Below are 13363 nucleotides of genomic sequence, written 5' to 3'. Positions count from 1 at the left end.
ATTAGGTGTTTACCACATACCAGGCACTGTGCTAACCATCCAGTAGGTGTTATCTCATTTGTCCTTCACAACAGGTAATTATTGCTGTCATTATTTTATGTCTGAGCAAAGCAAGATGCAGACACGAGACTGATGTGGCAGCCAGGGTCACCGTCTCTGGGAGGCGAGACTGGGTGCAGACTCCAACTCCTGGGGGTCCCACCACGGTTGGAACAGGTGTGGACTGGCTCTTGTGACCCTAAGACTTAAGACGGAAGCATAAGGCTAGACACTTTCCAGGGGGCAGCCCAGGGTTCAAAATCTAACAGAGCCTCTGGGGGTCAGAATGAACCCACTCTGTGAAGCACAGAGGCCGGCTGCCCACAGGGGCTGGACACGACCATCAGGGTTGCTGGGACGGACACCCAGCCTGGGGAGAGGGTACTGGTGACCCCACCTTTGAATGCATAGCCACAGGACGCTCACCACACATCATCTCCTGGGGTGCTGGCAAGGCAGTGAGCTGTCCTCCGGAACCTGATTTTACAGACTTTGCAACAGATCCCAAGAGACATGGAGTCACTGGCCAGAGTCACCCGGCCATTGAGAGGCTGAACGAGAGTTGAATCCAAACTTCCCAGGGAATAGACCTTGATTCTACACATTTTGTGAACCTAGACTAGCCATGGCACCCACCGTCAACTTTCAACCCATCTCCTCCAGTGGCCCCATCTTTGCTTCAACCTTTAACCCCCTAAACTCTAACCATCATGCAGCAGCCAAGGAATCTTTTAAAAAAGTAAATCTACCACTTAATTTCCAATCCTCTGCTGGCCTTACATCAGCTTAGAATAAAGTCCAAACTCCCTTTCCAGATCTACAAGTCCTTCCAAGGCCCTGCCTATCATGAGCTAAATTGTGTCCCCTCCCCTCAAATCCATATATTGAAATTCTAACTCCCAGGATCTCAGAATGTGGCCGTATTTGGAGACAGGGTCTTTAAAAAGGTGACCCCATGGACTATAACCCTGTAGGTTCCTCTGTCCATGGGATTTCCCAGGACAGAATACTGGAGTGGATTGCCATTTTTTCTCCAGGGGATCTTCCCAAGCCAGGAATTGAACCTGCATCTTCTGCTTTGGCAGGTGGATTCTTTACCACTGAGCCACCAGGGAAGCCCTTTAAAGAGGCAGTTAGAGTAAAAATCAGGTCACCGGGGGAGGCCCTAATCCAACATGGCCTGTGTCCTTATAAGAATAGGAGATGAGGACACAAACATGTACACATACACACACAGAGGGAAGAGCCTGTGAAGACATAGGGAGGAGAAAAATGATCATCTACAAGCCCAGAAGAGAGGCCTCAGAAGGAATCAGCCAGGTTTACACACTGATTTCAAATTTTTAGTGCCCCAAAACAGTACATTTCTGTTGTTTAAGTCACCCAGTCTGGGGAATTTCATTATGATAGCCCCAGAAAACTAGCACACCTCCCTGTGACTCTCCCCTTTGCTCTCTGCATCCAACATCGGCCTCCAAATTCTTCCAAGTGTTTTGGTTGTGAACATTCATGCCTCAGGGCCTTTGCACATACTCAACCACGGTCTACATTTCTCCCAACATATCCACAGAAATATTAATTGGGAAGCAGAATGTGGGATATGTGGAAAGAGAAAGGTAAATGGATTTAACAAATCTAGCACCCTGTCTATGGAGAAGAAATCGCAACCCACTCCAATATTCTTGTCAGGAAAATCCCATGGACAGAGAAGCATGGTGGGCTATAGTCCATGGGGTCACAAGAGTTGGACACAATTCAGTGACTTCACCACCACCACCAGGTGCCCAATCTGTACCCAGCACTGGGCCAGCTCAGAGTTGCAGAGATGAAAAACAAAGACTCCTCATCCACTGAGGAGGGAACTGGAGTCCAGGAAAAAAACAGAATATTTTAGATAATAAGAGTGGTGGGGTATAGAATTTGCAGAAGAATGAAGAAGCAATGAGGCCCGAGGTATCCTCCTAATCTTCGGGAATCCTCTAGATTGAATATTTGTGTCCCCCCAAAATTCATGTGAACCGTGAACTTCCAGATGTTCAAGCTGATTTTAGAAAAAGCACAGGAACCAGAGATCAAATTGCCAACATCCGCTGGATCATTGAAAAAGCAAGAGAGTTTCAGAAAAACATCTATTTTTGCTTTATTGACTATGCCAAAATCTTTGACTATGTGGATCACAATAAACTGTAGAAAATTCTGAAAGAGATGGAAATACCAGACCACCTGACTTGCCTCTTGAGAAATCTGTATGCAGCTCAGGAAGCAACAGCTAGAACTGGACATGGAACAACAGACTGGTTCCAAATAGGAAAAGGAGTACATCAAGGCTCTTTACTGTCACCACGCTTATTTAACTTATATGCAGAGCACATCATGAGAAATGCTGGGCTGGATGAAGCACAAGCTGGAATCAAGATTTCCAGGAGAAATACCAATAACCTCAGATATGCAGATGGCACTACACTTATGGCAGAGAGTGAAGAACTAAAGAGCCTCTTGATTAAAGTGAAAGGAGAGAGTGAAAAAGTTGGCTTAAAGCTCAACATTCAGAAAACAAAGATCATGGCATCCGATCCCATCACTTCATGGCAAATAGATGGAGAAACAGTGGAAACAGTGTCAGACTTTGTTTTCTTGGGCACCGAAATCACTACAGATGGTGACTGTGGTCATGAAATTAAAACACGCTTGCTCCTTGGGAGAAAAGTTATGACCAACCTAGACAGCATATTAAAAAGCAGAGACAGTACTTTGCCAACAAAGGTTCACCAACTCAAGGCTATGGTTTTTCCAGTAGTCATGTATGGATATGAGAGTTGGACTATAAAGAAAGTGGAGTGCTGAAGAATTGATGCTTTTGAACTGTGGTGTTGGAAAATACTCTAGAGAGTCCCTTGGACTACAAGGAGATCCAGCCAGTCCATCCTAAAGGAAATCAGTCCTGAATATTCATTGGAAGTACTGATGTTGAAGATGAAACTCCAATACCTTGGCCACCTAATGTGAAGAGCTGACTCTTTTGAAAACACCCTGATGCTGGGAGAGATGGAAAGCAGGAGAAGAAGGGAAAGACAGAGGATGTGATGGTTATATGGCATCAGTGACTCAATGGACATGAGTTTGAGCAAGTTCTGGGTGTTGGTGATGGATAGGGAGGCCTGGTATACTGCAGTCCATGGGGTCACAAAGAGTTGGACATGACTGAGTGACTGTACTGAACTGAGAATTCATGTGGAAGTTCTACTCCCAAAATGGTGATGATTGAAAGTGGGCCTTTAGAAGTTGATCAAGATTAGTGAGGGCTTCCCTGGTAGCTCAGAGAGTAAAGAATCTGCTTGCAATGCAGGAGACCTGGGTTCAGTCTATGGGTTGGGAAGATCCCCTGGAGAAGGGAATGGCTACTCTCTCCAGTATTCTTGCCTGGAAAATCCCATGGACAGAGGAGCTTGATGGGCCATAATCCATGGGGTCACAAAGAGTCACAGGACTGAGCATACACATCCCACCCAGTTTCAGCTTCTTGTCTTAGCTGGTCCTCCAAGCTTTCCGGTTTCTTTGGAAACCCTCAAGTCCATTCACTGCCTCATCCTTTCTGTTGCCTGCACAGCTACTGACCTGTGGTCTGCCCCTTCACATGCATGGCTCCCGTGTTCATGGGGATTTCCCACTCCTCACTTGTGAGGCCTTGTGGATGGACTTCTTAAGATGGATTAACGCCTTTATGAAAAGTAGAAGAGAAAGGGCTCTCGCCAGGTTGTGCGGACACAGCAGGAGAGTGGCCATCTGCACACCAGGAAGAGAGGTCTCAGCAGGAACAGCATCTGCCTTGACCTTGGACTTCCCAGCCTGCGGAAGTGTGAGAAACCAATTCTTCGTTGCTTAAGCCACCTGGTCTATGGTCTTTTGTTACGGCAGCTTGAGCACATGAAGACAGGAAGGATGAGGCCAAGACAGGGTGTCAGGAGACTGAGTTTTTCTCTCCTGCTAGTGTGACCCTAGGTAAGGGATTCCCTTCTGCGGGCCTCAGTTTCCCCATCTATAAAAGAGAAGTCCTAGTCCTGAAAACCTCTACAGTGGAGAGTTTCTGCCCTGATCATAGGGAATATCTGCCCTTGAGCTGACCAGCACTGAGGGCCCAGAAAAGAATGGAGGCTACATATATGAGCTTGGAGCTGCCCAGAAGCAGGGTGGCGAAGAGGGGGAGGGGAAGGCATCCTCAGGCAGGAACCTCACTCAGCAGTTTTCAGGGGTGCCTGGGATCAGAGCTCGGGCTGGGTCCTGCAGGCTCTGAGAAACCCAGCTCATACCTTTCCCCTCCCTGGTTAAATATTTGCCGGCTTTAGCCTGATCTCAGAGGAGTTTAACCAGTCAGCCCAGCCAATGCATTTGTACGTGTCCTTATGCACATGTGGGCTTAGCGCTGAGGCAGCACTTCTGCTATCCAGTTTTTTATTTAACTAGGAAAAAAAAAAAACAACAGATACTTGCTCCCCACTCCCAACTCATACCTCCCACTCTGCTGCCCAGCTGACCTTGGCCCCACTCAAGACCAACCAGTACCTGACAAGCCACCCCAGTAGGGTTCAGAGCTGTAGGTCTTCATGCTGAGAGTGTGGGCCTGAATTCTTGCTCTGCCACTGGGGTTGTATGTCTTTGACAATTCCTTTAACATAGGGAATAGTCTCCACCCCTGCAAAATGAGCTCATAAAGCCCCCTTAGGCCTCAGCCCTTGCCCTCACACCCTTTGTTTTGCTCTCCAAACTCAGTGCCCTTCTATTGGGCATCTCTCCTTATCTTGGCTCTTGTGTTTCTGCCTCCCCACCTCTCCCCTTCCTTGCAGAGGCAGCAGTATTTGATGGCAGCTGCCCAACTCTTGAGTGGGCAGCCTTGAAGGCGGGTTCAGATCTCATCTGCATCTCTTGCCTTAAGGGAAAGTTACCTAACCTCTCTCAACCTTGATGTCCCCTCTGTGTGTTGGGGGTAAGAGAATCAGGTCTTCTTAGAGAATCAGGTCTTTAACCCTTGTTCCCTTGCTGAGAGGATTAAAGAAGATGATGCTGCCATATTGATGTTCAGTTCAGTTCAGTCGATCAGTCGTGTCTGACTCTTTGCGACCCCATGGACTTCAGCACGCCAGGCCTCCCTGTCCATCACCAACTCCCAGAGCCCACCCAAACCCATGCCCATGGAGTCGGTGATGCCCTCCAACCATCTCATCCTCTGTCATCCCCTTCTCCTCCCATCTTCAATCTTTCCCAGCATCAGGGTCTTTTCCAATGAGTCAACTCTTCGCATGAGGTGGCCAAAGTATTAGAGTTTCAGCTTTAACATCAGTCCTTCCAATGAACACCCAGGACTGATCTCCTTTAGGATGGACTGGCTGGATCTCCTTGCAGTCCAGGGGATGCTCAAGAGTCTTCTCTAACACCACAGATGTAAGAACATCAATAAAGATCACTATGATTATTCAGGAGATCATCCCAAGCCTGTCTTCCCTGCTTATTAATTTCCCTGCCTTCACCCTTTCCTTTCCACACCCTGGGGGGGTGGGTAAGATGCCTTCTCTTTATTCTGTGCCGTGCTGACCTCTAAAGACATAGCCCGTAATGGACTTAATCACCGTTTTTTTGGGTTTTTTTTTTTTTTTTGATTCATGTAGCATTTTATTTATTTTTTTTTATTTTGTATTTTTTTCATTTATTTTTATTACTTGGAGGCTAATTACTTTACAATATTGTAGTGGTTTTTGCCATACATTGACGTGAATCAGTCATGGATTTACATGTGTTCCCCATTTAATCACCATTTGTGCTTGTGATGATGGTGAGTACTTCCTGGGCAGTTATCTTCTAACCCTCAGGTCCACAGCACTTGAGCAGCACCAGGTTCTTGAGTGAATGAATAAATGGGCAAATGAGTAAATGAACGGCCAATGACCTTTCCAGACCCATGGGAAAATGCTCTTGGTCTCCAGCAATCAATAGAGATCTGTGTCCCACTTTTTCAGTTATGCCCTAGAAAACGATTGCCAGGCTCAGAGGCATGACACAGTGATCGATGGACTGGACAGGGCAGAGGAGGGGGCAGAGAGGTCATGTGGAACAGCCTTTGTTCCCAGCAGGCCTCCTACGGTGGGCGAAGGACTAGCACATGAATCTATACCCTTTCATTCAACTCATTCCGCTGGAGGGCTTGCCGGGCTCCCAGCCCAGGCTGGTACAGTCCTCAGAGAGTTTCCTTAAATTTCATCTGAGGGCTACCCTGGATGAGTCAGTTCAGTTCAGTCACTCAGTCGTGCCCGACTCTTTGAGACCCCATGGACTACAGCAGGCCAGGCTTCCCTGTCTATTGCCAACCCCCAGAGTTTACTCTAACTCATGTCCATTGAGTCGGTGATGCCATTCAACCATCTCATCCTCTGTCATCCCCTTCTCCTTCTGCCTTCAATCTTTCCCAGCTTCGGGGTCTTTTCCAATGAGTCTGTAGGATCCATAAGATCCGAAGCTCAGCTCCATGAGGGAGGCCCCTCCCTCTGCCATGCTCGGACTCTGATGATGCTGCGACCAGTCCACTTTGAAACTCAGCCCAGGAGGGGCCCACACCCTGTATTACCTCTGAGACAGACCAGCACTTTCTTGAAAATCTTAATAAAAGACCAAGAGACGACCCAAAGAGACTGTATCTCATTTCCCTTGGCTCCTTGCTTGCATTTCATTTTTTATTATTCTTGTAACTACTTCTGAAGACTGAATAGTGTTTGCATTTTACTTTTATTTTTGCTTTTTTATTTGCTGGGCCACTGGAAAGTAAGATGCAGATATCATGATCACTTACTCCTGAATATTTCAACAAGTATCTTCTAAAACGAAAGGCCTTTTCCTCACCTAACCACACTCCAACACCTCACCTGAGCCCAGAGCCCCGGAGTCCAAGCCGGTTCCTCGCCTATCTTTCAGTTGTTCGCTTACTCTTTCCTTCCAAGATGACAGATGCCGCCGTGTCCTTCGCCAAGGACTTCCTGGCAGGTGGAGTGACCGCGGCCATCTCCAAGACCGCGGTCGCGCCCATCGAGCGGGTGAAGCTGCTGCTGCAGGTGCAGCATGCCAGCAAGCAAATCACTGCAGATAAGCAGTACAAGGGCATCATAGACTGCGTGGTTCGTATCCCCAAGGAGCAGGGAGTCCTGTCCTTCTGGCGTGGTAACCTGGCCAATGTGATTAGATACTTCCCCACCCAGGCTCTCAACTTTGCCTTCAAAGATAAATACAAGCAGATCTTCCTGGGTGGTGTGGACAAGAGGACCCAGTTTTGGCGCTACTTTGCAGGGAATCTGGCATCAGGTGGTGCCGCCGGGGCCACGTCCCTGTGTTTCGTGTACCCTCTCGACTTTGCCCGTACCCGTCTAGCAGCCGACATGGGCAAAGCTGGAGCTGAAAGGGAATTCAGAGGCCTCGGTGACTGCCTGGTTAAGATCTACAAATCTGACGGGATTAGGGGCCTGTACCAAGGCTTTAACGTGTCTGTGCAGGGTATTATCATCTACCGAGCTGCCTACTTCAGTATCTATGACACTGCCAAGGGAATGCTTCCAGATCCCAAGAACACACATATCTTCATCAGCTGGATGATTGCACAGTCGGTCACGGCAGTTGCTGGGTTGACTTCCTATATCCGTTTGACACTGTGCGTCACCGCATGATGATGCAGTCAGGGCGCAAAGGAACTGATATCATGTACACAGGAACGCTTGACTGCTGGAGGAAGATTGCTCGTGACGAAGGAGCCAAAGCCTTTTTCAAAGGCGCGTGGTCCAATGTTCTCAGAGGCATGGGTGGGGCTTTTGTGCTTGTCCTGTATGATGAAATCAAGAAGTTCACCTAAGTTATTTCCTAGTTTTTCTCCTGTGACTAGACATGTTGTATTATATAACATATCTTGAGCATTCCTGACAGACTGTTAGCTGTCTATTTATCAATGGCAACTATTTACTGGTTGAAAATGGGAAGCAATAATATTCACCTGACCAGTTTTCTCTTAAAGCCATTTCCATGACGACGATGGGACCCAATTAATTTTTTATTTCAGTCACTCCTGGCAAATAAATTTGAAGAAATAAAAAAAAAAAAAAAAAAAAAAACCTCACCTGAGATCATTGATGAGAAATTTCTAATATCATCTAATACCCAACCCATAGTTAAAAGTACAGAATTGCCTCCCAGATCACTTTGGCAATTTTTTTTTTTCCAAATCAGAGTCCAATCAAGATCCACACAGTGCACTGTGTATGATGTATTTTAAGTCCTTTTTCACCTAGAGTTGTGCTTCCTGCTTATACCTTTTTTGTTCTTTATTTATTTCCTGACTTTGGCTGCTAGACCAGAATTGGCCAGACATCATGAAAGATGCCCTATACCCTGGGGTTGTTCACTGTCCCCTTGTCCATCTATAGTTGGTTCCCAGCTGGGCCTGGACGTGACTGTCTTCAAAACTGGTGGTGTTAGTAAAGGGACTCTTGGTGATCTCAGCAACAGAGAGGTGATACATGCAGTGGGGACGCAGGGGTGCCTGAGCAGAAGACAGACCCTGGGTACGAGAGGACTTTTGTCACATCAGAGGGAGCCCAGGGGACCTGGGCAGGTGAGGGCATTGGATTCTTCCTGATCCTCCCCCTCGGTGTCACCTGCCCCCACCCGCCTTCAGCCTACTGTGCTGTTCCATCCTGCCCCACCCCTACTAGCGTCTTATCTTAGACCCAGGGAAAGCTCTGGGGACCGGCTCACTTTTCCTCTACCTCTGCCCTGGTTCAATTTAAATTCTAGATTGATTAAAATGTTCAAATTCACATATAAAAGTAAAGAAATAAGACTAGCATAAATATTGGTAAGTATTATTATACTTTACCGAGTTGAGCAGGAGCTTTAAGCATGACCTCAAAAAGCTGACCCCATACAGAGAGAAAGGAATAGATTTGACCAAATCAATCAGCTGTAATAAAAAAGCCAAACAAATTCTGGAGAAAATAAGATGAACCATGATAGTTGACTTCGAGCACTTAATATCTTCCATATGCAAGCTGTAATCTATAGAGTTTGTGTAAATAGTAGGCTTTTTGGTTTGCTATCTGGGTGTAACAAATTACTGCAAACTAGTGGCTTAAAATAATTGTTTGATTTGTCTGCTATTGATTCTTGGACGTGTTTGGCAGGGCTGACTGCTCTCTCCGCTGTGTGTCTGCTCACCACTAAGGAGTGGCTGGAGTGGGTTGAAGAACCCACTTCCAAGGTGACCACTCACCTGGCTGGCTGTCAGAAGCCAAGCCAGAGTTACTGGCTGGAGCCTCGGTTTTCTTCCTCGGGGCTTGTCCTTGTGGCTAGACTGGGCCTCTAACAAAATGGTGGTGTTTTGGCAGTTGGACTTGTTGCCTGGCAGCTGACTTCAAAGAGAGTCAAAGTTGGGGAGCCTCCGGTCTCTGAAGGCTGAGCCCCGAAACAGTGTTACTTCTGCTACATGCTATCAGTTGAAGCAGGTCATCTGAGCACCCCAAGTCCAAGGGGGGAAGGGAGCAAAGAAACAAAGACCAGAAGACATGGTTCATTGGAAACACCAAAGTAACCTTCTGCCACAATGAGAAATTAAACAAAACCCCAACAGAAAAACAGACAATGAATGAGAACAAATAATTCATTTAAGAAGCACAGACTGCCAACAGATATATAAACATATATTCAACTCAGCATAATGGAAGAAATACACATTTAAATTTCACCTAATTTTTCCTCACCCAAGAATGGAAGAGCATATTGCCAAGACCCATAGACCATTGTTGGAGCAAAAATTTTCTGTGAATTTCCCAGAGGAGAATTTTGATAAGATGCAATCAAAATCTCCAAAAATAATGACTCTTTTGATTCAGTATTTCCACATTTAGGATTTTCCAGTACTTTTCGGTAAGGAAATACTCAGAAAAGCACACAGTGTTGTTTCCATAGTAAAAGACTGAAAGTATGCTGACTATCCTTTAATTATGGACTAAAATTGTTGCATTGATTTGATAGAACACAATGCAGTAAATTTCTTAATGAATCTGGTGATTAGGCTGCTGACTTGGTGTCAGAAAATATTCACCAACCCTTCCTACCTCTGATCTGATATTTCAGGCATTCATCTACTCAATCATTCCACAAAAATATTAAATGAACATGGGGATCAGTGGTTATGCAAGATACAGTCCCTGCCCTAAAAGCATTTTCATGGTCTTTGGAGAAAATAGACATATTAATTGCTAAGTACTGGGTTGGCCAAAAAGTTAGTTCGGGTTTTTCCATCAGATGTTACGGAAAGAACCAAATGACCTTTTAGCCAACCAATATAACACAGTGCATATAGTATGACATAGTCATGTCCGACTCTTTGTGACCCCATGGGCTGCAGCACACCAGGCTCCCCTGTCCTTCACTATCTCCAAAAGTTTACTCAAGTTCAAGTCTATCGAGTAGGTGAAGCTATCTTACCATCTCATCCTCTAAATTATTATGTATCTGTAAAATAGAACTCTAAAACTTGGAATAAAGACTGATCGAGATCCATGATATTACTATCAGAAGTAAAAAGGTTTTATTTTTCTTTATTTCTTCTAGCTGATCAACTTGTACAGCATGTCCCCATTTATGTAAAACATATAAAAGGGAACTTTCTGAAAATATAAGAAACCAGTTTGGGGACTGGAACATCTGGGAAGTGGTTTTAGGAGGGGGAACAAAGACTTACTTTTCATTTTACACCGTTGGGCAGTGTTACGGACTGCATGTCTGTGTCCTCCTGCAAATTCATTTCCTAACCCCCAGTGTGATGGTATTAGAAGGTGGGGCATTTGGGAGGTAATTGGATCATGAGGATGGGGACCTGGTGAATGAGATTAGTGCCCATATGGAACAGACCACAGAGGGCTTCTTCACCCTCTTCCGCCACATGAAGACATGGTGAGAAATTAGCCAGCGAGAAGCCAGGAAATGAGCTTTCACCTACAGGACCTTGATCTTGGACTTCACAGCATCCAGAACTGTAAGAAATTGGTCTTTGTTGTTTAAGCCTCCCAGTCTATGGTATTTTTGTTACAATAGCCTGAACTAACTAAAACAGGCACTGTTAGGTCTTTTTTTTTTTTTAATCCAGTGCCTGTATTTTATAAAAACATTGTAATAAAGCATTTAAAATGTATCAAAGACAGTGTTTTAATTATAGTATTGTCCTAGCATTCTTTAAATTCTTGCATAGATTGATTAATGTGTTCACTGATTCATTCAATAATTTTGTGGGAGTCATATCCCAGGTTGAAAGATACCAAGGATGGACCACTCAGAGACTAGGGGAGACCCCATGGGAACAGGTGGCAGGCAGGGTCGTCACATCAGTGCTGCGGGAGGGATCCAGAGACAGTGACCTCATCTGTCAGCCAAGGGCATGTTGTAGGGGTCATAGAGTAGGCAAGCACGGGGTGGAGGCTTTAAGGAGGAGGGGACATCTGAGTTGGGCTCTGAAGTGTGCATGCACTTGGGCCAGGTGAGGAAGTCTGGGCAGGAACCTTGGCATCTGACAGCACAGGCAATTAATGTCTTCAACTCAACTGACCTATTTAGCAGGAGTGAGAAATTCACAAGCCAATAGGAAGAGAGGAGAGAGGAGAGGCATCCAGACTGGGGCAAGCATGAGGCATTTTATAGCTTATCACAGAAGGAACCACACCTCTCTCTCTCTTTTTTTTTAAACAGCAAGAATAAGAAGCTTCTCTCACCATCCCCAGTCACTATGGTAACCAAAGACCCTTCTGCTCAGAGTGATGGGCTGTGTCTTCTCTCCCAGGATAGCACGCGAGGCTCATGATGCTGTGACATCCAAGCAGGGCTCCGGTGAGGACAATCCACACCCTTCCTTAGACTCTGAAATGCATTTCAGTGAACAGCACCAGGCAGCCGAGAGGTCTAGGATGGCTTCTCAAAATTCTGCCCATCAGGGTAGCTGTTAATAAACAGATGTAACCACAATTTGGTTTCCAGAGGTGTGACCTTGAACAAGCCACTTTCTCTCTCTGAAGAACAAATATTCTGAACCAACCAACTCTCAGGATTGGTCCAAAGATTCATATGACACTGTCCCCCATCAAGTGCCACCCATATAAAACTCAACATCATTTTGTGTCTCAGAGTCTCAGGTTTATCAGCTACACATCTGGGCGAATGTTCTCTGCTAGGGGACCACCTGTCGAGAGACATTTCAGACTGCACTCCAATTACTCTGTCCTCTTTGGTATTTTTCTGCCTTTTCTCCTCTTAATGATCCCTACGGCCACAGTCTCAGTTCAGTTTCCATGGTCTCTTTCTTATAAAATGTCTTCCTGCTCTGTGCTTCCACTACACAAGATATCAAACTCCTTTTTTAGGATTTTTCTTTTATATGGACCATTTTTCAAGAGAGCCTTTATTGAATTTGTTACAATATTGCTTTTGTTTTTTGTTTTGGGGTTTTGGCCACAAGGTAGGTGGGATCTTAGCTTCCAAACCAGGGATCAAACCCATGCTCCCTGAACTGGAAGGCGAAGTGTTAACCTCTGGACCACCAGGGAAGTGCCACGCTCTTTTGAAAGCACAAATCTATGTCTTCTCCTGCTTGCAGCTCCTCAGTGATTCCCAACTGCCCAAAGGGCAATCAAAACTCCTTATGAGGGACTTCTCTGGCCCCCCTAGTCGCTAAGACTGTGCTCCCAATACAGGGACACAGATTTGGTCGCTCCTTGGGAATTAAGATCTCGCATGCTGCACGGTGCAGCCAGGAAAAAAAAAACAAAAAACCTTAAGAGAGTCTACAAGGCCCTTTCTAACCAGCCCCCATCTACCCAATCAAACTCAATTCTAGATTTTCCAACCCACATTCTGTATGCCCAATAAATCTGTCACTAGTCAATCTTAAAGCACACTGTACTTTCTCGTGCATCCACGCCTTTGTGGGTCCCACTGTCTAGAACCACCATGTCTTCTAATCCTTCTCTTGGTCTAAAACAGTTCTCTCAAGTAACCCCCCCAACAACTGCCTGCCCTGTGCTCTGGTAACTTTGGGGGCTATTTTAGTCATCCTCTGCTTGGTTTTCTCTGGGCCCACCCCCTCACTGACCTGGAGCAACCCGAGGGCTTGGCTCAGGGGACGTGCTCAACCAGTGAGAGACGGATCATTCTGGGCTAAGCCTTTTGCTCACAGCTGAGACATGGGGACCTGCCTGGGAGCTTGCCCAGCTCCTGGAAGTGGCTGCCATCACCTTCCTCCCTGGGAGTC

The 13363-nt window shown here is 46.0% G+C and overlaps 1 pseudogene; it reads left to right on the top strand.

Annotated features, from left to right (window-relative positions):
- Nucleotides 1-6958: 6958 nt before the first annotated feature.
- On the top strand, nucleotides 6959-8177 carry LOC136144893 (ADP/ATP translocase 2 pseudogene; annotated as a pseudogene).
- Nucleotides 8178-13363: the final 5186 nt, after the last annotated feature.

This window comes from Muntiacus reevesi, chromosome 12 (genome assembly GCF_963930625.1).
Source record: "Muntiacus reevesi chromosome 12, mMunRee1.1, whole genome shotgun sequence".
NCBI lineage: Eukaryota > Metazoa > Chordata > Mammalia > Artiodactyla > Cervidae > Muntiacus > Muntiacus reevesi.
Note: the sequence above shows the minus strand (reverse complement) of the source record. Positions and strands in the feature narration are given on the sequence as shown.